This window comes from Biomphalaria glabrata, chromosome 3 (assembly GCF_947242115.1).
Source record: "Biomphalaria glabrata chromosome 3, xgBioGlab47.1, whole genome shotgun sequence".
Classification (NCBI taxonomy): Eukaryota; Metazoa; Mollusca; class Gastropoda; family Planorbidae; genus Biomphalaria; species Biomphalaria glabrata.
This window is the reverse complement of record NC_074713.1, coordinates 45,688,410-45,714,147: the sequence shown is the minus strand read 5'-3', so window position 1 is coordinate 45,714,147 and position 25,738 is coordinate 45,688,410. Positions and strand designations below refer to the sequence as shown.

Below are 25,738 nucleotides of genomic sequence, written 5' to 3'. Positions count from 1 at the left end.
AGGGGCGATACATGCAATCGCCTTTCCCTCATCGGACAAATCAATACTTTTTCTTTTTGTATTATAGTTAAGAAATTACAAAATTAAAAAAATCTGTCACTAATATAATTTATATATACTATAAATTAAATTCTTATATCGAGTCGCCCCACCCCTATTCTTTAATGCCAAATGCAATCTTTAGCAGAAATTAGTAAAGGAGCGAGGATTAATCGTTTTCACTCTACCGCCCCTCCCATTTCCAGACAGAGTTTGTGTAATTTCACATGAATTTATCATAATTATTTAAAGAAAAACTTTGCATTGGAAAAGTTAGAATTCAAACGAAATTTTTCAGTATAAGAGTCATGATTGAAATGAGTTCTAAACTCAAATAATGTCTTCATAGTCGCCTTTTGCCAACCTTTACTCAATCTGATATTTTTCTAGTTAAATAAATTTGGGACTATAATTCACAATTTATACTTTAATTTTTTTGAATATTATTTATCGAATAATTTATTTTTTTTGGCGACGATCCTCAAAGCCAAAATCTAAATATGTGGGGTATCTAATCTTTTCAAGGAACAAATCGGTTTTATTTGCAATTTATTAAGGGCCTATAAATTCATATTAGAATATTTTTCAAGTACAACATTATTCAAAAGGTCCTTTTTTAATAGTATGAACAATGAGCTTTAGGTCAGGATAATGCGTTTCTGCAATGAAGAATGCAAAAAAACGCTTTTGGCGTCCGGGCTTAGCCCCGAACTCCATTGATGAATAATGAGCTGTACATATCAGGACAATGCGCTTCTGCAATGAAAAAAATAAAAAAAACGCTTTTGTCGTCGAGGCTTCGCCCCAAACCCCACAAGAGAACCTTATAGCGCTGCCCCAGTTGTTTTGTTTTTCGCCGAAGGTTGAGAAATGCTGCTTTTTTATTCTCATATATATATATATGATTTGTGTGCTGTACGCACGTTTATGCATAGGGTTAGGGTTTACTGGGCGTTAGGGCTTGGAAAAAAATGGAGTATTGCTGTGAAAGATGTTTAGTTGTTTAATTAGATCTGTAACTTGAAATCATTTGCATAGTGCCTTTAGAGAATGGAATGGGTTTCCTGAATCAGCCAGGAAAACCAACGACTTAGCAGAGTTTATTTTTCTTCTTCTAGCCAGCTTTTTGCTACTGAGCTGTAAGCTCTTTTGCAGACTGTGCCAAGGAAAAAAGTGTGCTGTTTTCTTCAGTTGTTCAGCACTGCCTTACAGGGTGTTGGTTATGTTGGTTTGTAGTGGAAGTAGGGTCTGCCTAGGGTGGATTAAGAAGGGACATTCAAAGGTTTCATAAGGGTGGGCGCAGTGTCTGCAAAGGGGGAGTTGTGTGGAGTTTATTTTGTTAAGATGGTAATTTAACAGAGGTGTGTGTCCTGTTCTTAGTTGGAAGATTGTAGATTGTTAATATTGTACAGTTTGTTAGGCATGTTCATTTCTTTCTACATAGCTCTGCCTGTGTTTCCTGTTGCCCATTGGTTGAGCCACTCCTTTTTGTGGTTGTTGATTAACATTGACCTTAGGGTGAGGTAGTTAACAGGTTGTTCCATAGATGATCCTGCCTTTGAAAGCTTGTCTGCCCTTTCATTTCCCATGACGCCAATGTGTCCAGGGATCCACTGTAATGTGATGTTGAAGCAGAGTTTAAGTCATTGATTAACATACATGACTAGATTGACAAATGAAATAGGACGTAATAATCTTCTTTCTTTGAAGTAACGTCTGTAACATATAAGATAAGATAAGAAGATAGAAAGATGACTATTTTGTCCTTATTTGCAAGGTCTTGTTCTTCTTTCTGACATCTGGTAACACGACCTACGAAACACAATAAGCACGGTATCATTTTTAATGTTTTTAATTTCCTGTTGCGAAATCTACATTCTCTTTCTCTCTCTCTCTCCCTCTCTCTAGGCTATATATACCACAAACCTAGTTGATCGGTCAATACCACATTCTGTTTAACAAGAAATCATTCACAAACAATTCTCAGGGATTCATTTTCCCCTCATGTTTCATTGACATTATTAACGATCCGAAGTATCCAACTCTCGTATTAAGAGACGGGCCGCGCTCCAAGGTTTGTTTCTTGTCACTCATACACATTTTTTTTCCCTTTCTATTGATACTATTCTAACCCGGCTATTTCTTTCCATTGATACTATTCTAACTCGGCTATTTCTTGTTTCGTGTTTACATTATGGCTTGTCCCAGTACTTCATCTGCAAGCTATGTATATAGATCTAACAGCCTGTGTGCTATTCTTCCACTGTTTCTCTGGCTTTAATTGATTTTGCGTTGCTTTTGTTTTTAAGTTCGAAGGTGTTTCTTTCATCCTTGAATTTTCACTCGTTCCCTGTATCAATATCAGAGTAGTCTAACTGTAATGCGTTACATCGATTACTTTTAGCTGTAAGTTCAAGATACTTTGCATAGATGGTGATAAAAGATTTGAAGTTTAACATGTTGCTAGGGATTATCGTTAACTTTACATCATCGCCTGTCAGGCTTGTCTATTATATGATAGTCTTTATGTCTTCTGCTGTTTGTTCTTGTAAATTTGTCTGTCACAGCCTATATATATATATACACTTGTGGTATGAAAAGTTTCCGACCTAAAAATTAAATGTTTTTGTTTTTTTTAATTCAAATTAGTTTTTACAATACTTCTATTCAACTAGTATCTTTGTGGAACCTAAAACCTTCTGGGTAGGTAAAACGTGTATGGAACCTTAACACGCTTCTTGAAAACGGCTCTAAATATTTTCTAGAATATAATAACTAGCTCGTTGGCCCACTTGGAAAGATCTAGTTTGACCGTTATATTTTTTCAAAGTAAAAAAAAATATAATAAATTTGGCTAGAGAACGAAAAAGTATTTCTCTTCCAGGGATAGACGTCTTCAGGGTCTTCAGGTATTTCCGCATGTAGTAGCCATGTAGTGTAGGTATTATTCCTTCAAGAGTTTAATAATTTAATGTTCAGGGACATTTTGCGCATCGTCTTCTAAGACTAGGTCTAAAGGCCCATGATTGGATTGCTATAAAGTCTAGTGGATATATAAATTTTTCTTATTATTTCTGTACATAATCTTCTTTTCGGCCTTTGCATCCCCCCCCCCTTTACCAAGTGATTGTCTCAACTCTCCCACCGCCGCAGTCTGTTACAAATAGAAGGTCTATATATCGTCTTTCAATAACTAAGTATTGCGTTCCCATAACATTTCCATCTAATGATGAGGCCATAACCTTTTTAAACTATTTTAAGAATGCTATTGATACTATTTTTCAAATATTATTGTAATGACTCTATAGTTGGACGCGCTGGAGTTGGGACTATTCTGGGATTTCCTTAGTGACGTGACGGTACAAAAAAAAATTTGAACGGAATGAGCTTGGAGAATTGACTCACTTCGGCATTGTGTTAAGACCAGACGTGTTTTTAACTCTAGCAAAGTTCGACTGTGCCCTTATTTTGGAATAAATAGTTGTGTTCTTTAAACGAGGCCAATTTATTTGAATCAGTTGTGATCTGGTCTAGACCTATTTAAAATATGAAGCACTTGAACCCGTGGAATAGACAACAGCCAGCAACATCAATCAGTATTTAGCGTCTTTCTACATGTTTCGATGTTAGGGCGTCAACTCTTCAGACCACGAATAGGTTTATATGAAATCGATTTTCTTGTTTGAATGTGAATCTTCTTCATTTTGAATTTAAAGCCTTTGACATATTAATGTGAGGCATCTTACGTTTGAATGATAAGCCTTTGACATGTTAATGTGAGGCATCTTACGTTTGAATGATAAGCCTTTGACATGTTAATGTGAGGCATCTTACGTTTGAATGATAAGCCTTTGACATGTTAATGTGAGGCATCTTACGTTTGAATGATAAGCCTTTGACATGTTAATGTGAGGCATCTTACGTTTGAATGATAAGCCTTTGACATGTTAATGTGAGGCATCTTACGTTTGAATGATAAGCCTTTGACATGTTAATGTGAGGCATCTTACGTTTGAATGATAAGCCTTTGACATGTTAATGTGAGGCATCTTACGTTTGAATGATAAGCCTTTGACATGTTAATGTGAGGCATCTTACGTTTGAATGATAAGCCTTATACATTTATTAAGTTACGTAGATTTTACTCATAAACCTTTAAATATGTCTTACATTTAAAAAAGAAAAGTAAAGTTCCCCTTTCATACCATGCGGTCTATAGGGCAGAAGATGTAAAGGTCATCTGTTTCTGTGGCCCACGGTTAACGAGGGTGTTATGTGGCCAGCACAACCACTAATCGAATTTACTTTTCCCCAACTAATGTCAGGTACCCATTAGAGCTGGGTGGACTCAGCGCCGCCCTAAAGATTCCGAAATTAAAAATCCCAGTCTTCACCTAGGATTCTAACCCGGGACACTCCGGTTCGAAGGCCAAGCACTTTACCACTTAGCCACCGCGCTTCCTGAATATGTCTTATCAGTATCTAACCATGTTCTCTTGTATTGTGCGTTTTATTGAATGATTCTCAGTTTTAAACTGAATTCGCCTATCCGTTTCTAACGTTTATGTATTTATTATAACTTTGATAATAGTTTACAAAAAAACAATGAATTAAAACTTGGCATACCAATTTTCGCTTGTTTCGTTTGGTTTTGGAATTTCTTCTCTATCTTTTTCAGAATACGTCCCTCCACTACGTCCCCTTATTGGAATCGGTCTCTTCCTCATCTCTCTCTCTCTCACGGACAAATTAGCATATTTTCTTTCCAGCAAATTAACCCTCCACACTATCTCTTGTTCATGCCGCACCATATTATGCACAATTTCGCAGACGCACGCGCACCCCCCCCCCTCCCAAAAAAAAAAAGGTCAAAGATCAACCGAGAGCATTAAAGTAGAGAGAAAGAGAGTAGCCTACAGAAATGGAAAAACTTCAGGATGACGTCATCGAAAATGTAGAATCTAAAACAAAAATCAATTTGTCCTTGGGGGAAAAAAAAGGTTTGTGGACTAGATATTTGAGTGTGTGGCCTTGGGAATGCCGCTAACTGTTTCCCATGACTTTCGGTGAGGCTCCCATAAGTGATTTTGAAGATTCTCTAGTTGATCGATGGGAAAATTGGTGAAATTACAAAGGTTTCTTCTCTCGCCATTTCTCGGCTTCATGCGTCTCTCTCTATTTGTCAAGCCTCGGTTTGACTACTACTTTCACTTTCTAGTCCTGTACATGGAGGAATAGCCGCGGATGGAGAAGCGACATGCTAAAAGAAGGCTTCATATATTTATAGTAGTGATAGTAGTGACCATTGGGAAGACATAGCTCCAGACCGCACCAGATGGAGAGAGACAGTGACCAAGAAAGCTATGGACAGTGAAAGAACATGGGTCTCAGCTCTGGAAGAAAAACGTACAATACGAAAAATGGCCAGTTCCTCTACCACCGAAGCAAAAGCCACCTTATCTGTGGACGGGCGTGTCTCTCCAAAATAGGGCTCCACAGCCATATGAGGAAGTGTGCGAGATGAACCATAGTCATTCTACGACTGAAGGAGGCCAACAATTGAGTAGTGATACAGTTTTTTTTATATTCCTAATATAAATCTAAGGGAAGTATCTCAATGAGTTTTAATGTAAAAGATCTTGTGTGCTTATTAACACAGACTATGACTTCAGTCTTGTCTCTAGTTCTTTCCCGCCAAATCTTAATACAGGCAAACAACAGCCGTCTCCGTGTTGCTCCCTAATCCCAGTTCCTCAGACAACACGAAGGGCGGCTCTTTATTTCCTGACAACTCAAGCTCCTCTCTCTTTCTAATCACTTCAACCGGATGTATACTCATATCTTTCCCTGTCCACATTCAAGTAGGCCTACCGTCCGAGTTCTAAATAGTGCGCTAGTGCGCACCATAAGCTCCGGTGCAGGACAGATTTACAACACTGCCCCTCTCTTTAAATCTGTTCGTCTCGAACAGATAGTTTCACTACAAGGCAGTGCGGTTGGAGGCACGTCGGTCCACAGACGGCATGGAGCGTGTTCCCCAGGCACCGGTGCAGGGCAGATTTACAACACTGTATTAGAAAAGTGTCAATATAAAGAAGAGCTCGTGATAGCTCTGCTAGAAATATACACGCGGAAATTAGGTGTATTTGTCGTCATGCATTCCTGTGCTCTAGGACGAACTCTTGTGAATGAATCACGATTGGATGTTTCTAGTTTTGTTTTCTCAGTTACTAAAAGACTTAAACATTATTTGAGGGACATACTTTAGAAGTTGAGACAGTTGTTTAGAAGAAAGGGATCCGCGTGAAATCTATTATCGCAATATAGAAATAAAGAAAAATGTACTCAATCTATAAAACAATATATAATTATTTTAAAAAATGACATACCATGTTGCATCTCTACCCGCTGTGTAGTCTCTAATGTCAAAAATCACATTATCAAATGGATATTATATTATTTTAATGGATTTCAAAAGAAAAAACTGAAGTAATCTATGCATATTTTTTTAAATCATAAAGTGTGATTAGTTTCATAAATACAAAAGTGTAACAGAAGTAAATGGGTATCCTTTAAACTAGCTGATGAATTTTCCAATACGTATTTAAAATAGTTACGTTGTTGGAATTCATGGGCGTAGCCGGTGGGGGGGGGGGGGGGAGGGGGCCTCGGAATTTAGTGACTGATTTTTGGTATGATTCTGTTTATTTTATGTTAGGTTTTAATACTAAACCATCACTTGCCCCAGCGCAGCCAAGAAGTTTTGAGTTTAAAACCCACTTCTGGGGGTTTGCAGTTAAATCCCCCTCTTCTATAAAAAACAAAATGCAAACGAAAATCCCCATTTCCAAGAGCATAGCTAAGGAACAATTTGAATTTAAAACCCCCTCCGAAATTAACGATTAACTCCCCTCTTCAATATAAGACTATCCATTCATCAGTCACCAGATATACAAAACAAAAAAAAAAAATGAAATTAAACACTAAAAATGAGCGTAGCCAATCCAGGGGGGGGGGGGGGTTTGAGTAAAAATCCCCCTCCTCCAGAGGGCATTTTTAAAAGTTTAAAACCCCTCCAGATAGTTTTGAGTTTAAAACCCCCCTACAGAGAGTTTTAAGGCTGAAAACCTTTCTCTTTAATATTATTCTAGAACAAACTACAGTCACCAAATTCTATGAGCGTAGCTAAGGCGTTTTGAATTTGTTAAAAAAAAATCCAGAGATTTTTTAGTTTACCCCCCCCCCAACAGATGATTTTGACGATAAAACTTCCCTTTTCGCTATAAAATCTAAAGCAAACCACAGTCACCTAATTCCAAGAGCGTAGACAAGAGAGATTACAAATTTCTACCAATGGTTGGGCTCCAATTATAAAGTGCAGTGAATAGTCACTTGAAAAAGACTAAATGTGGTTCAACAAAGATGGCTAAGATGGATTTTAGGTGCCAGTTATAGAGAATGAGTCTCAGTCAAGGAAATCAATTGCCAAACTGGGAGTCGATCCCTTAGTTAGGTTGTGACAGACCCGGGTACGCTGTTCTGCATCAACGTGGTACTCGGGTGGAAACGGTTACTTAAGGGGGGTAACTAGGCTAAATGGAACAATGTTTCAATTAATGTTATAATTATCGACCCTCAATCCCATTTTCAAGAAAGGGGATCCGATACAACTTTAAAAAAAAATGTTTAATTTTACCGTTGCCAAGCAGATAAAAAATATTTTCAAGGCAGCATTTTATTTTTCTAATATAAAATTAACTTTATTTGTGTGTGCAAAACTGTCTACTTTGAGATTCTTCGATTGTCAGCGATATGTAATTGTTGTACTTTTGAAGTTGTTTTTATTAGCTTAAATTGACAGTTGTCTCTCTTTATATGAAGGTATTTATTTTTAGCAAAGCTGCTTTAGGCATACTGTCTGACAAGCTTGTTAGGAGATTTCTCTTTCTAGATCTAGCATTACGATTAGGATCGATGGAGAATGTACTTCTGATGTGTCTGTTGCAGATATTTCTGTTGTTGATTTTACTAGTTTTGTTGTTGTTGTTGTTTTATAGTATCTTTGATTAGATTGTTGATTTTGATTTTAGTTTCCTTGATTGGATTGTTTTTTTTTTTAATTTTAGTATCCTTGATTGGATTGTTGTTTTTCATTTTAGTATCCTTGATTGGATTGTTGTTTCTGATTTTAGTATCCTTGATTGGATTGTTGTTTTTCATTTTAGTATTCTTGATTGGATTGTTGTTTTTCATTTTAGTATTCTTGATTGGATTGTTGTTTCTGATTTTAGTATCCTTGATTGGATTGTTGTTTATCATTTTAGTATCCTTGATTGGATTGTTGTTTTTCATTTTAGTATCCTTGATTGGATTGTTGTTTTTCATTTTAGTATCCTTGATTGGATTGTTGTTTTTCATTTTAGTATCCTTGATTGGATTGTTGTTTTTCATTTTAGTATTCTTGATTGGATTGTTGTTTATCATTTTAGTATCCTTGATTGGATTGTTGTTTTTCATTTTAGTATTCTTGATTGGATTGTTGTTTTTCATTTTAGTATCCTTGATTGGATTGTTGTTTTTCATTTTAGTATCCTTGATTGGATTGTTGTTTTTCATTTTAGTATCCTTGATTGGATTGTTGTTTTTCATTTTAGTATCCTTGATTGGATTGTTGTTTTTCATTTTAGTATCCTTATTTGATTGCTGTTGTTTTTTATTTTAGTATACTTGATTGGATTGTTTTTTTAAAGTATTCTTGATTGTATTTCTGTTGTTTTTAGTATTCCTGATTGGTTTTTCCTTTTTTTTTTTTTTGACGTAGATGTTTTGTTGTTGTTTTTCATATTTGTGATCGAGTGTGTGCTTTTAGCTGTTGTTTGTGTGTGTGTGTGGTTGTTGTTGTCTTGTTTGTGATGTTGCTGTTTTGTTGTCTTTAGTAGTTATTTTTATTTGTTTTTTTTTTATTGTTATTGTTGTTTTTAGTGTTGCTGTGTTGTAGTATTTTTTTTGTTCATGTGCTGTGATATATATTTTTAAGTTGTTTTTTTATTCTTTTCTGTTTTTGATTTGCTTTTGTTGTTGGCAGTCCAATGACTTAGTAAATAGATTCTAATAAGCGAAATGATCATTGACCTTGACACCGTTTCAATGGTTTAGATATTTTATTTGTGTCCATCGTTTGAGATCTACAAACCCAAACGACCCTAACATTTGAAATCAATTCCTTAGCAACCAAAGGAGACTCAACGCTAGAAGAAACAAAATCACAATTTCTGTCTAAATATTTGTTTTTATTGTTGCACACTATTTTAAACTTTTAACGTTGTGTGAGTTTGTGTGTGTATTTTCCTCTCCATGCTTTTATCTTATCATGAACACAAGTTTTAATTCGTCATATGCTCTGTAAGCCCGAAGATGTCATTTTGACTCTAGGACATTAATTGGCTCGAGCAGTGATGTCATCAAGCTGTTAATCCCAAAACGAGGTTCACAAATATCCAAAGCGAGATTTCTTCAAAGCCGGAGTTTAATAATAATAATAATGGCAATGTCTTCAATTCCGAAGATTAAGGATGAATGCAGTGTTTCACTAATCCCTCTTCCTCTTCAGGCTTCAGACTTTGTCAGTGGAAACAGCTTGTCTCCCACGACACAGGAGGATCTAAATCTTAGTAAGTCTAAAGTAAGAATTGTTTCACAAGACCACACAAACCCAGACATACATATTTTGCCCGAACTGATGCAGACAAAGCCGTTGTCTGCCGGAAGTCAATTTAACATTTTCTGCGCCTGTTTTCTTTAAAGGCTTTTCTTGGGTCCTTAAATGTGTAAAAAGTTAATACTTAATTAGAGCACTCAACTGTCACATTCAGAAGTCATTATTGTCTTATAATTTAATAATCTTAATAAGCTGCCAATTTTTGTAGCTGATATGAATGTTTCTTTAAAGAATTGGAAGTTTAAAACAATAGGTATTAGAGAACTATGAGGCCATCTTTCCCAACTGGACATTAACACATGAATTTAAAAACATTTTAACCATCGCACATCAAGTCTACTCTCGTGCTCTATATGCCAGGTTTAAGTCACATAATTACGTCCTGTTGGTCAAACCTTTTGCTGGGATCCAGGAGTTTTTATCATGGAAAAAGGTTTCGCTGGTCTGAGTGGGTAGGGTTTCAACCTCACTCTATAGTGTCAAGCAGTGCCGGTCTTAGGCCACTGCAACCTATGCTGCCGCAATGAGCACGCACTTTCATAGGCCCAGCGCTAATTCTAGATGTATATTATTAAATTAAACCATTATAACATATATTACAGGGTTCCCTCCACCTCCTGATTTTCCACGGGCTCATGAAAATCTCCTGAAATCATAAAAATCTCCTGAAATCATAAAAATCAAATGAAATCATAAAAATCTCATGAAATCATAAAAATCTCATGAAATCATAAAAATCTCCTGAAAAATAGACACAAATTGTCATATTGGGGTGTCATTCAATTGAATGAGATTGAACAATTTGTCAATACTAACTATTGCTTTTGAGCGTGATCTATTTGGGAAATCGAATTTTGATGATTTTCTGTATGACTTCGCTACACGCAAAGCTCGTAAAGTTAATTTGATCGTGATATTGTACTTAGTAAAGAATTAATAAAGTGCAAAGACGAATTTATTTTCTAATACAAAATCTTAAATTTCACTTATTATCTTTATCCTTACCCAGACTGGGCCCCGGGCAATCCATTTCGCATAGGGCCCCGCAATTGGTAGGGCCGACTTGGTGCCAAGAATAGAAGTACACACTTCACGACCAGCATATCACGAAATGAGGTCACGTGATGTGATTACGAAATCGTAAACAAAGAATTCTTCACATCCGTTCTTAGTCTTAATGACGCTAACTCTTCTATGTATTCTGAAAAAATCCTCTTTGATGCTAAATTCTAATTGTTTAATCTGGGGGTATTATAATTAAAACAAGCATTCAAGCTCCCCCCCCCCCTCTAACATTCACTCATTCATTCCCTCACGAACCCTCACCGACCACCAACACATTAATTATGATGATTGTATTTTTTGCAAACACTTTCAAATCCAATTCTCATTAATTTTTTAGCTTTTTTTTTAAAGCTTTTTTTTTTTTAAACCAGTTTTTTTTCCCCTACAAACAAATCGATTTCGGTGACATAAAAGAAACAAGGGCATTTAACTGGATTAGATCACGGATGGCAGATTTGCGACACGCCATTTTCGTGGCACGCCATTTTTTTTTTCATCATTATTATTTATTTCACGGCTGGTGTATTTCAGGAGAGAAGGAAAGGGAGTTAACTGGTGGGTGTGTATGCAAGGTTGACGCGCGTGTCTGAAATGTGGTTATTATTGACGAGTTTTTAAAGTTCAGCGCCATTTTTCTGCAGACTATTACAGAAAATCAGTACTTGGGAGTTGACTGAGACAGCTATTCAAGTAAAGGCTAAATGATGATAGGTTGAGAAGATGGGGTATTGAAGGAAGAGGGGGTTGTAACGAAAGAAATTTTAGATTAGACAAAGGGAGAAAGAATGGGAGTTAAATAAAGAATATAATGCCTATTAAATCCATCTGCATGCACATTGACCAGATTTAATACCATGTTAACGTTAAAACAAATACCAGCCAAAATTGATTTTTTTTTTCTTGTGCAAAAGTTGAAAAAAAAGAAGCGTACTTCCTGGCAAGCTATTAAGAAAATCACATTTCCTTCTGGAACAAAAAAAAAAAAAAAAAAACTACTAGAAAATAGTTTTGGGGAGGGGAGGGCTAAGAGAGTGAAAGCAATGAAGATGCATACGTCACTCTTGGGACATGGCCGACTCCTGCCTTCCCCCCGATGCGGTCTAATATATTGGCCTTATAGCCACTGAGGAGAGTGACTTCCCCTCGGTTTCAACTGGATTGAAAATATAATTGTATTTTGGCTTGGCTGGCAATACGTCTCAAGGCTGATGTTTATTTGGCCCAAAGTCCCACCATTTATCTGGCTTAGTTGCTCATCTTGGGGGTTTGAAAGCGTGGTCTACCGTCAGTGCTTTCCCTCAGGTTTTGCGAACTAGCCAGAAGCTTGGTATTTTATATTCTACAGTCTACACCAAGAAAATACCCAGAATATTTCGTCTAAAACCTTTGTAAGAGCTAAATGACGCACAAATAACTATGAAAGTAATAATGATATATATGTCGTTTCAGATTTAAACATTTTAATATGTGTTAACATTTTTAATAAGCTATGTGTTATTAGATTGGTCTAAATACCAAGATTTGGGGGGTGGGGGGTAGGGAATACCAGGTTACAGAACCACTGCCTACAATCAATAACGATAACTTACGCTGGGAGTGAAACCCAACTTAAAATATTTTTTTTTTAAATTGCTAATTTACGTAAATTGACGAGAATAGTTTCTGGGAGAAAAAAAAATCCTAAGTATAAACAAATTATAATACAGCCTCGTTTCGGCTAACTCAAGGATCTCGCTTTGATTTGTTCGACAATTTTCGGAATTCATCGTGATCGTCTGCCAATATGCAGTGCCGGCTAATAGCTTGTGTAGAGTGTGCGTCCACGCTGAGGGATTCTGAAAACGTTTTGTGATGAGTGGTTGAAGTTATTTCTGATGAGATCTCGGCTTAAAACTCTGCACTCTCACGCGCTTAAGTATTGCGACTGTGATGCTAGCATACGACCCGTGGGCCATATCCGGCCAGTTTGTTTGCTGCACAATCTTAATTAATTTAAACATTGCTATACTTATATAGATTTCAGTTATTAAAACTTCTGAAAAGTAAAGGGGATATTTTTTTGAAACTGTAACCTTTGTCATTGCTACATTTACAATGAACTGCTATCTTATTATCAGACTAGAACAAATATTTGCAGACGATACAAATTTAATGGAGCGTTCACCTCGAATCGGCTTTCGTTTTGGAAGTACAGACAATATTGTTTTTGTTTTTTAACTGTCACGATATTACCGACGATGCCAGTGAATTAGTATCGACACTTTTATGTCTCTTTTAATCAATACACCGTTGTTTAATAAGAAGTCGATACTGCATTGGCGAAACGATAAAATACTTGTTCACTAATCGATTCCATCAAACATTTTTCCCACATTAAACGTGCAAACATTTTTGTTTTAAATCCCTGGAAAAGTGCAACCCTTATGGATTCAATGAATACTTTGGATTTTACGTTATTTTATTGTATTATTTTGCGGCCCCATGAAAGTGGGAAAGTCCGTACTAGTTTTGTCTGTCTGTTCGTCAGTCTGTCCCTTTTAACTTCTAAACACATGATATTTTAAAAAAAAACTCCCACTTCAATATATTTTGCAAGCCTTTTGACATCTGCTGCAACGGCTACTTTCTATTTTGTTATAACGAACAGATTTGTTTTTGAAATAAAAATACGTAAACCTTACGTTCATACAAATACAACTATCAATTAGTATTAGATGATCAATCAAACCTTTAGGCCAGGCTTACGCTGAATCGTATCTTCATAACAATCTCTGTGGCTTTTTACGTCTCGGGAGAAGATCTTTTCCCTTTGCAACTTTTTGTGTGACTAAAGAGGCCAATCCTTGATACACAGCTGCGATCACAGGTGGTGCATCTGTAATCACCATTTTCACCCTTCTTTCTGCTACTGTTGTGTATGGCATCTGCAATCCGGGACCCTTCCTTTATGCTCTCTCTCTGTCCATGTCAGTCTATCCATATCTACATAACAATCAAAAAATTTTTAAAGGATGTTTTTTTTTATTTAGCTTGTTCGTTTTATTGACATGTCACAAACACACCAAAGAGTCAGATGAGCGCATACCAAAACAAGTTTTGGCCTAGGGGAAAAAAAAAAGATTGCTTTTCATAAGCTTTAACAGAATCGTACTAAATCGATACCAGTTGAAGGTGTGACCCTACATTCCACGCGACACTGATATATAGTGAGATAATAAGAAGTTTGGTATCGTTGAGAGGTTTTAATGTAACTGGTAATCGTTACTAAGTGTCAGAGAGCTGGAATGTCGTCACGTCTGGTGAACAAAGACATATGCAGACCATACTCCAATGTGAAATGCTTCTAGATCAATATTGAACTTTTTATGGAAGATGAATAGAATAGATGTACATAAGTATGTGTAGAATAGATCTAAGTAAATGTGTTTAATTAAAACAGCTCATGAAGAGTTGTATAGAAAAGATCTTATTTAGTTTGTTAACAATAGAAGCAAATAAATGTACCATATTTAGACTAGAGGCAAATACATATGCCTAGAATAAATAACAAAAGTTATGGTAGAGAATAGATATTAATAATAATCAAATACGTTTGTATAGTATGAATGTATATGCATTTGTATGGAATATGTATAGATAGATACATGTGCATTAGACAGATCTATATAAGTTTGTATTGAATAGATTTTAACAAATTTGTTTTTACAGACTAAATAAGTTTCTTTAAAATACGTTGTATGAAACATAATTGTATCAATTAATTTGTATCAGTCGTGTAATTATTTGTTCTTCTGAGATAAACATTATAAATCGGTGCGATTAGAAATATTTTTACCAAATGTTTTCGTTTAGCATAAGCTTTTTCATTGCGCTATGATCCTATTACTTGTCTGGACCAGTTGTGAAAGGGGAGGGAAGAAGGGGTTACTTTTGTGAATGTTTACATGATCTTTTTTTAAAATGCATTAAAAAAATGTTCACTCATGTCTCAACAGACCTCAAGGGGCCTACTTCAACTTATGCCACCACATTTGTCAAGTACGATTTTTTCCATTGTTCAAGATACCAAACAAAATAATTAATTACCAATATTTAATTGACTAATTGGTTAATATTTTTTTATTAGCGGCCACCGAAAGGTGAAAAGACGCTATTATTTTTGTGTGGAATGTCTGTCCGTCCGTCCGTCCCGTTTAGATCTCGTAAACTAGAAAAGATAGTAAAAAATCGGACATCATAATATTGTAGACCATTCAAAGTTCTGATGCAACGGCTACTTTTTTTTTTCTGAAAGCGAAAAATCTAATTTTTAAAATCAATTATCCAACTATTTTCTTTTTTTTTTAATAAAAATACACCATTTTTACAACTATTCACTATTAATAGTAACAAACACGGGAGGCTTTTTAGTAAGGGAGATGACTATTTACAATTTTTTAAACACATTTATGCAAATGGTATTAGGTTTTTGATAAAAAAATATATTTTTTATTACAATTGTATTGCTAAGTTTTGTAAGTTCTGTTATACTACTTACTACATTTACAAAACAATTTCGGGAGGGGGGGGCGATTTTGAGTTTGTGCTTCTACACAAACTGTGTTTGTAACCTTGTTGATTTTTGCGTTGTCAGGTAAAAGAAGTATTTGTGGTAAAAATAACGTGTAAAAACTTTTTACCATACAGACAGACAGTCCGACAGACAGAGTGAATTGATATAAGCTTTTATGAAAAAAAGAAGCATACCCACGCAGAAGTCAAGCTTGGAGTGACCAGTTGATAAAACCAATCGGACTCAATCTGGCCTCGTTCACATTTGACTTGAGTGTATCTGTCACAGTCATCTCAATGTGATCCCAGCTTCATCTCAAGTCCGACAACTCCGGGCAAGAATCTTGGATTACTTTCGAGAATAGTCTGAACGTTGTAAGAGATATAGAGTGAAATGGTCAAGTGTCTGTTGCGCAATCCCATAGTGGATGTTGTTGTCACTGTACAGTCCTGACAGTAAGTCGTTAGTCGCTTTCTTTTTTTAGGCATATCTATCTATCTATCTATCTATCTATCTATCTATCTATCTATCTATCTATCTGTCTGTCTGTCTGTCCTTCCGTCCGTCCGTCCGTCCGTCTGTCTGTCTGTCTGTCTGTCTGTCTGTCTGTCTATCTATCTATCTATCTATCTATTTGTCTGTCTGTCTGTCTGTCCTTCCGTCCGTCCGTCCGTCTGTCTATCTATCTAACTATCTATCGATCGATCAATCTGTCTATCTGTCTGTCTGTCCGTCCTTCCGTCCGTCCGTCCGTCTGTCTGTCTATCTATCTATGTATCTATCTATCTATCTATCTATCTATCTATCTGTCTGTCTGTCTGTCTGTCCGCCCTTCCGTTCGTCTGTCCGTCCGTCTATCTATCTATCTATCTATCTATCTATCTATCTGTCTGTCTGTCTGTCTGTCTGTCTGTCTGTCCGCCCTTCCGTTCGTCCGTCCGTCCGTCTATCTATCTATCTAGCTATCTATCTAGCTATCTATCTATCTTTTATCTGTTTGTCTATATCTATATGTCTGTTTGTCTGTCTGGCTGGCTGGCTTGGTGTCTCTCTGGTTGGCTGTTTCTCTCTCTCTCTCTTTCTTTCTCTCTCTCTCTCTCTTATCTGTATGTATGTATGTATGTATGTAAGTATGTATGTATGTATGTATGTATGTATGTATGTATGTATGTATGTATGTATGTATGTATGTATGTATGTATGTATGTATGTATGTGTGTGTGTGTGTTTGTGTGTGTATACATATGTATGTATGTGTGTGTGTGTATGTATGTGTGTGTGTATGTATGTATGTATGTATGTATGTGTGTGTGTGTGTATGTATGTATGTATGTATGTATGTATGTATGTATGCATGTATGTTTATCTGTCTGTATGCCTATCTGGTAATTTAGTAACACGTTTCTTTTGATTAAATTAAAAAAAACATCAAATTAAAATTATACCCAGAAATATCCAACTCATATTCTATTCTAAATAGGATATCCATATACCTGCCACCGGCATAATCAATTTCAAAACTCAGATAATAAAAATTTATTAATCTGATCAGTTCCCAAGTTCTAGCACTTTTTTAAAAAATGTAATCACTGGACTGCCGGAACAAATAATAATTAAAAAAAAAAGGCAGACAAAAAAAATGCCGATAAGAATGTTGTACGTCACGTCTGTGGGCTGCAAGTTATATTATATTTCTGATCCTTGACACGATGTAACCCTGGGGCCAGTCTAGGGAGTGACCATCCCAACATATAGATCTAGGCCTATAAATAATTTCATTTTGTCTTACTGGAATACTGGCAGGGAAAATCTTACAGTAATTATTTCTTTCAATACATTCTTCAAATGTTTTCATCTAAAAGTGTTTAAAGTCATTGCTTTAATTTGTACGTGGGAGGAGGGAGAAATGAACTGTAACACAAAATTATTATTTGATAGTTTGATATGATTCAAGAATAACAAGATTCTCGGTCAGATTTCGTAAAATATTTCAAGAATTAAACATGTTGGGAGTTTTCTGAGTCTCATTAGTAGACACCATAGCATAGAACACCATAGCATAGATCACCATATCATAGATCACCATAGATCACCATAACATAGATCACCATAGCATAGAACACCATAGCATTGATCACCATAGCATAGATCACCATATCGTAGATCACCATAGATCACCATAACATAGATCACCATATCATAGATCACCATATCATAGATCACCATATCATAGATCACCATATCATAGTCACCATAGATCACCATAGCTTCCATAACCTCTTGTTGGATTGAGTTCATCATTGAAGTTCTGACTAACAATTCAAGAAGATAAACTATCTCACAACTAGTAAAGTTTATTTTGTTACTATTGTACTCTGTATAAATTTATTAACTTTTGTATAAATTGATGAACTTCTACAATATCCAAAATAACACTTCTACCATCCCTCGTATTAGGTTGTAAACTCTTCATAGGTGGACGGGCAATGCCAGAGTGGATGGATGAACACGGATTTTGAAAACGGCTCTGACGAGTTTCCTAGAAATTTTACAGTTCTCTCTCTTCACCCTAGCTAAGCCACTGAACTTTATCCAGTATTATAGTCTAGACTAGTGTCGTTTAATTTTCTCAAGTCTACATTTGCCATACTCTGAGTGGATTTATACATCGGCGTAACCACTTAGTAACCAGGAGTTTTTTTCGGGGGTGGGGGAACTGGCCTCATTCTGTCTTTCTCTTTAAATTATAGATTTAATTATTTTCTAAGAACATCGTTGTCCCTGGCGTGAGGTCACTAAACTGATTAAGTTCAAGTCCAGTTAAGAAGTTTGGTCATCCCACCTGTGTCCAGGAGGGTCGGAATTTCAAATTAACTGATATGACGTCATTGAAAGATGTGTACATTAAATTAGAGTCTGAGACGTATGAGTACAATAATTTAGTGTCATCAAAATGGGAGTCATAAAAGAATTCTTCTTTGACGCTGTAAGGCAAACGTGACATGAAAACCTGCAGTTTCAGTGGCGTCATCAAAACATGGGTCAGCCACCCAGAACACGTTTACTTATAAACCTATACCGGTACGTGACATTTAGTAATTAATGGCTTACAATGACGTCAATGAAACCGTAGTCATTGAGTGGATCTTATGAAGCGAAATGTTACTTACAGACGTGACATTACAAAAACGGCGAAGTGAAATAGCCAAGAAACAAATACACACACACACACACACACAAACACGCATACACAAAAGAAGCATCTCTCTTAAAGGAATTATAAATACATGAGATTGTAATAGTTACACACACACACACACACAAACACACATACGCAGAACCATATAGCAGACCGACATGTATCTTCAGAAAATGTACTGTTTATCGATCTACCATGCTACAGAAAGTCATGAAGGGGAAACACAGCTTGACCATTGCCCACTAGACCTTACTTTGTTATTGACCGGTCACCACGTGACTACCGGGATAGGCTCTTTATCATCTATTCATGCGTCCGTTTTACCATTTCTCCCTTCCAAACAGTAATCCGTCTGCTGTTACGTCTCCAACAGAGGGAGCTCTAAGTTGATTTATTCATACTGAATCTTAAGAAGCAACTCTGTATCCATTACCAGATCTCGTTTACAATCATGTACATTTTATATGCGATGTCTGTGAGGGAGAGTGGCTCGTGCATTGTTTCGTTCAAGTTTGTCTACGATACATGTGAATATTGGGGGTAGGATCTGATCTTATAAAATACTGACGTTACTTAAAAAAAGATGATGATTACGTCCTACTCGTGTTCCTAGGTCAATCTAATCATGCATGTTAACCAATGACATAAATTCTGCCAAGTCATTGGTTATTCTGGCAGGCTCAGGCAACCCATTCCATGCTCTAATAGCACTAGGGAAGAAGGAGCACTTATACAAATTTGTCCTAGCATATGGAGCGAGGAATGTGCCTTTATCTGTGTATTTCTGAGTATTTTTATTAGATTTTGTTTTGTATTTGAAGATTCAGTGGTTCAGTGTTTTATGTATGATTGCAAAGAAAGAAAAGAATGTTCGGTTTTTCTTTTATTACAAATAATTTATTTTTCTAAATGTTTCTTTTAAATAGACGAATGGAAACAAGAAAAACATTTTTTTAAATACTTGAAACAAAAATCTTACATTTAGCATAGTCGTATCATTTAGTTTGGATCAGTCATGTCATTAAATTTGTAATAGATCTAGAATCTAGACTAACAATAAAAAAGCATTTACAAAAATACAAACAAAAGGAGGAACGACCCGAATTCGAACTAATGGCGCAAGGCTTCTCAAGCCAGCACATGAACCTCCACCTAATGAACATGGAAGATTGTATTCTCTACTAGTGGAGAACCTAATGAACATGGAAGATTGTATTCTCTACTAGTGAAGAACCGAATGAACATGGAAGATTGTATTCTCTACTAGTGGAAAACCTAATGAACATGGAAGATTGTATTCTCTACTAGTGGAGAACCTAATGAACATGGAAGATTGTATTCTCTACTAGTGGAAAACCGAATGAACATGGAAGATTGTATTCTCTACTAGTGGAGAACCGAATGAACATGGAAGATTGTATTCTCTACTAGTGGAGAACATATGAACATGGAAGATTGTATCTATTGTTTCTATAGTCTCGTCCCATTTTTCATGTTTGTGTTCACTAAGACTCAGACGACGGTGTATAAAGGGGACTAATTCAGCTTATACTACCACTTTAGTCAAGTACCAATTCTTTCCCTTGTTCGAGATACCAAACAAAATAATTGAATACCAATAATTAATTAACTTATTGGGTTTTTCTTTAATTGATTCTTGTGTTGTCAGGTAAAAGAAATAATTGTGCAAAATGGTTCCCATTCGCGCGCATGTATTCTTAGGTATGACGTAAGAGCTTCCGTTTTCCCTTTCTACTTTCGACTGTAAAGTTTTTTTTTTCCGAGCTTCTATCAACTATCTCCGTCTGTCTGTCTTTACAAAATCTTATACACGTTAGTTCTCCCCCTTGCCACTCTCGGATCAAGTTAAAACTTTGCACATTTATTTATTGTCAGTGACAACACATGAATCAATAAAAAAAAATTCCTATTAGTTAACTCTTTCTCTCCTAACTGACGATAGCAACGTTTGTTCCACCAGAATGTGGTAAATAATTACGGAGAGAAAGAGTTAATCAATTATTAGTGTCTAAGTAATTTTGTTTTATAGAGAAAATGCACTAAGCTAACGGAGGATAAGCTTTACAATATTTTAGAGATATGGCAGCGATTGAACGGGGCTCTCCCCCCCCCCCCCCAGAAAGCGCGACAATGAACCTATATGGTATTGCATGTCTTTGATAAAATTTTAAGTCAATAAAAATTAATTACATGGCAGAATCATAATAATTGATGTTATTTCACTCAATACAAGCGATGTTTTAAAAAAAGGAAGTATTTTTTAAATTTAACTTGTTTAGTTTGTTTTTTTCCTTTGCTTGCAATTCAAATCTCATAGACTGCGAGGTGTCCATGTTGTATTGACACAGATGACCCCTTTTTTTTTTTTTTAACAAAGGCAGCTTTCTGATTATCTCTGAAAGGGGAACATTTTCTTTTTAGTTTTTTACAGAACTGTAACTAGATTGACTACGCCCTTGCATGACTATTCACAATTAACAGGCTAACTACTGCTGAATTAGTCAGCGTTATCAGCCAGACTGCAGGAATATTACTATTAATAGACACACTGCATTACTAGTCACCATGAACAGACACACCAAGAGAGACACATTTATCAATGGACACATAACTCTAACTAGACTGACTATCCCCGTGAGACACACTAGTCACCAGTCACGGAGTTCCTCGTAGACTAACACAACCTGATCGTTCATCGATCTTCCCTACCTTAGGCACATCCAGTTCTGACACTTGAGGATTTTCGAAATACCCAGAATCTAGGTATTAGGCCACTAACAAAAAAAATATTCATGCACTGACCGTCATAAATTTGTGTAACCATGCAGTGTGCTAAAAGAAACTTCTACTTTTGTATATATGATACTAGACTAGAGTCTAATAATAATAAGGCTTGTCTTCGAGTCCGAAGATTAATAAAGAGTACAGTATTCCCCGTGGGTACAGTAATTTATTGATTCATTTCTTGTCTATAAAAAGTAACGTACCCCATTTCAGACCTTGCGATCTATAGGGCAGATGATGTTAAGGTCATCTGTTGCTTTGGACAACGGTTGACGTGCAAGGTGTCATGTGGCCAGCACAACGACCAGCCGCCTTTACCTTCTCAACACTAAATTCGGGTACCTATTAGAGTTGGGTGGACTCAAGGGCACCCAAAAAAAATCCCGAAATTTAAAATCCCAGTCTTTACAGAGATTCGAACCGAGGACGTCAGGTTCGGAAGCCAAGCACTTCACCACTCGGTAACAGCGTCTGTATCTTGACTATGCCAATGAATAATTGTGCAGAGTTTCAACATGATCTGAGAATTGGTGTGGGAGAAATAAAGTGTACACAATTTTTTTTTAGATAGACAAGCGGAGTGAGTTGATATAGGATTTGTTAAATTATTCACAACTTCGCAATCAACTGTGACGTCTCAGATATCCTTACATTGCAGTACCTGCCTAGGAGTAAAACAAAATATTTTCTAACCTCGAACATAATTCTTACAATCTAATTACCTTGCAAAAATACAAATTCTTTTTTATTTAAGCAACCCACTTCCTAAGCTTTTTTAAAAAACAAACAAGTTGGCCTAAGCTATGGAGAAAGAAATTATTTAAATCTAGTTAGAAATACCCAGCTCTATCGACACTGGAACTATCACACTCGCACACTCAAGATGTTGGCATCGATTCTTCTCACTTATTTCTACATTTAAGAGGCTAGCACTTTCTTTACCTCCTCCGTCAAGAAAAAAAAATATCGATACTTAGTTTTCTCCCCTGAAGCACTTGACTATATAGTTCGATTAAATCCCTATTCTCATTACTTTCTTATTTATATAGTTGATATACTCTTCGGTAAAGGGGAAGAGAGGAGATGGGCTTACGCGATTAAGGAGGGAGGGAGGGAGGGACATATGAGTAGTAAAAGTCACGTGGTATAGCATACCCATCGCCGTATATCGATCGACTAATTGGAAAGTGGGCTGTAGTGAGTTCTACCACAGAGTGTGTACGTTGAAGAATCCTCTCGAGAGAGAGCCGGGCGAGTTTGCTAGTACAACACAGTTCTTTAATGTGACCCTGGGACAAGAGATAGTAGGGGGAGGGCGAGGATGGGCTCAGGGAGAAAAGTCCAAGGCCTAGTGGACTGTCATGTCATTATCATTGACACTGTCAGTGACACATAGCTCCCCCTTTCCCCAATGTGCTCTTAAACAGCAGCTTTAAACCAAAAACTACGTATGTTAATCAATTACACAGACTCAAAATCAATTACACAGACTCAAAATCAATTACACAGACTCAAAATCAATTACACAGACTCAAAATCAATTACACAGACTCAAAATAAATTACAAAGACTCAAAATAAATTACACAGACTCAAAATCAATTACACAGACTCAAAATCAATTACACAGACTCAAAATAAATTACAAAGACTCAAAATAAATTACACAGACTCAAAATAAATTACAAAGACTCAAAATAAATTACAAAGACTCAAAAAATATTATTAATATAAATTACAAAGACACAATAAAAAGTTAATGAATCGCCATTTTGACGAAAATTAAACCATACTACGTACTAGGGTTTATTGAAAGAATTGTGTAAAAATCGATCAAATACATAAAACTAAAATGCTATTGAACCTTGTTTAGATCAGTATTTTCAATTTAGAATATTCATCCTCTGTTTAAAACCCTCAACTAAAATTAAGAAACTAGAACAGACGCAGAATAGGTCCGTGATATTTATAACAAATGAACATTCACATTTGACTAGAGTAACATCATTAATAAAATCACTCAACTTAGAGAAACTTCAGGACAGAAGACCAAACAGTGAAGTAGCAACAATACATAAAACACTGAAACATAGCTTACAAATACAAATGCAAAACCTAATAAAAAAAAATATATCCAAATGACACAAAAATAAAGGCACATTTCTTTATTGCATAGGTTAGGGCATCTTGGTACAAAAATAGTGCACTACTTCCTGGCGGGATATTTGAATATTTAATGATTATTGTTCCTAAATATTCACTGCATCGTAGCTCAAGAAGTTGTGAGCACATACTACATTGGATATTGTTGACTTTGCAATGGAATGATAATTGTATTTAGTACAGCTCGTACTTTGAGCGTTATTGCTTATGACTATTACAAAGCTTATCTGTCTGTCTGGTAAAAAGTTTGTATGGTATTTCTCCAACACTCATTCTCGGATCAAGTTTAAACTTTTTACAAATATTCATTGGTATAGACAAGACATGATAAAGAAAAAAAATTAACCAGTTAGTCCATTAACTAATGGTTATTAATTATTTTGTTTAATACCGACTAGGGAAATTAATCCTTCAGTATTCAAAGATAGGGCTAAATATGCAGGGTTTGGTCCCCTCGTATAATTGCTCTCTCCTACACCTATTCTTGGATCAAATTGAAATTGTAAACAATTATTTAAAGTACCGAACAAAACATGAAACAATTAAAAAAAAAATAACCAAATATTCATTTAATTATTAGTAATTAATTATTTTGTTTGATGTCGAATAAGGGAAATAACTTCTACAGTATTGAGAAATATAGTTGCACCCATCCATGCATTCGAGTGGCGCCATCCCAGTGGCGCTACAGCCCATTGAGGGCTGTGGCCTCATTCAACACATCCCTCCATTAAGATCTCTGCTGGGCCTTTCATTTCCACGCCCGAACCCCAAGCTTTGGTAGATCATCATCAATCCTTCGGGGTCTGCCTTTGGGTCGCCTGCCTTTTGGCTTTGTTCTGTATACAATTTTCGCTCCTCTGATACTCTTTCAAGGTGACCTCCCCAACGTAGTCTGTTCTTTTTTATTTCTGTCACTACCGTTGCATCTTCATACAATTGATATATCTCATGGTTAGTGCTCAACCCCGTTTCAACTTCTATAGCACCGTAGATTTTCCTAAGAATTTTTCGTTCCCAAGTATTTAGTAGATTTTCAGTTGTCTTTGTAATGCTTCGAGGCTTACTTTTGCATACATTGCTGCTGGTCTTATTATGCTTTTGTATGTCACTTTTTTGGTTTTCCTTAAATACAGTTGCATAAACGGAGTTATTCCCTTTGTTGTTGTTTTTTAAGAACTTTTAAAAATTTTGCTTGTTTTTTTTTTTTGTGGATGACTATGCCCTTGGGTCAGCCGAGTCATTAAGTTGGTCTTATTGAGCGTATGAACAATAAAAGTAGTTCCGGTTCTTAGCTTCAAACTGACAAGTGATTGGTTAATACACTACACACAAAACGAATACAAAAAATGTCCATAAAATATCCGTTGATAGGTTGAAAAAAAAAAGGTTAACAACAGGGTTAGGGTTAATGTACTATTAAGAAAGGGTTCCCGTGGGTTAATGTCGAGGCGTAGCAAATAGTGGGATCAATGATACGGTCTGTTGGGATCACTAAAAGGTTAATAAGGCAATTAGGACTGGGATTTGATGGGGCTGCAAGAAGCAAGGGTTTTATAGCCAGTGGGAGCTCGTGCAAACAGGGGGCGTACAACTGCACACGCTTTGCGCTCGGTCTTTGATGAAATCAGAAATGACACAGCAAGTGCGTCGGTCAGGTCAATGTAGAATACAGCTGAAACTGATTTCAATAAATTTTAATTTTGGTTGGAGTCGTGCCTTTCAATGAAATTCATGGAATGTTTTTTTAGACTGATGAAAAATAACTCAAGTAAATTATCTGAGTTTCTTCTTTTCCCTACTTGAGACATGTGATAGATGCTAATAATAATAAAAATAAACAAGGTTACAAAGAAAGTTTGTGTAGAAACACAAACTCAAAATCGGCCCCCGAAGTGGTCCACCCAGGCAGGTAAAAAGTCAGGTTTCAATACTTTCAGAAAGAACATCAGAATGAAATTCTATCAAAGACAAATGACAGAGAAAAATGGAGAAAAAAGATTGACAGATCTTGTGTGGTGCCCCAGCGGTCCAGCAGAGCAAAGAATAGGTGAAAGTGAATGTGAAATTAGATGTGAACCTGGCCTAACTGATGTCTTATAATGAATATCTAATTGATCTAATTGTTTTGTAAAGGGTCAATATATCTCTTATTCAAAGCGTCAAGAAAAAAACATTTCGTAAAATATTTTTTGTCT

At 36.0% G+C, this 25,738-nt stretch overlaps 1 protein-coding gene across 11 annotated transcripts in view; it reads left to right on the top strand.

Annotated features, from left to right (window-relative positions):
• The window catches only part of LOC106075983 (neurexin-2-like), a 164,486-nt gene that overhangs the window by 29,355 nt on the left and 109,393 nt on the right, over positions 1 to 25,738 (top strand). The window contains exon 2 of one of the 11 annotated variants that reach the window (XM_056022299.1): positions 14,818 to 14,860. The exons of the other annotated variants lie outside the window; for them this stretch is intronic. The gene's annotated coding sequence lies outside the window, so the exon portion shown is untranslated. The remainder of the gene's footprint in view (positions 1 to 14,817; positions 14,861 to 25,738) is intronic. 11 annotated transcript variants of the gene reach the window in all.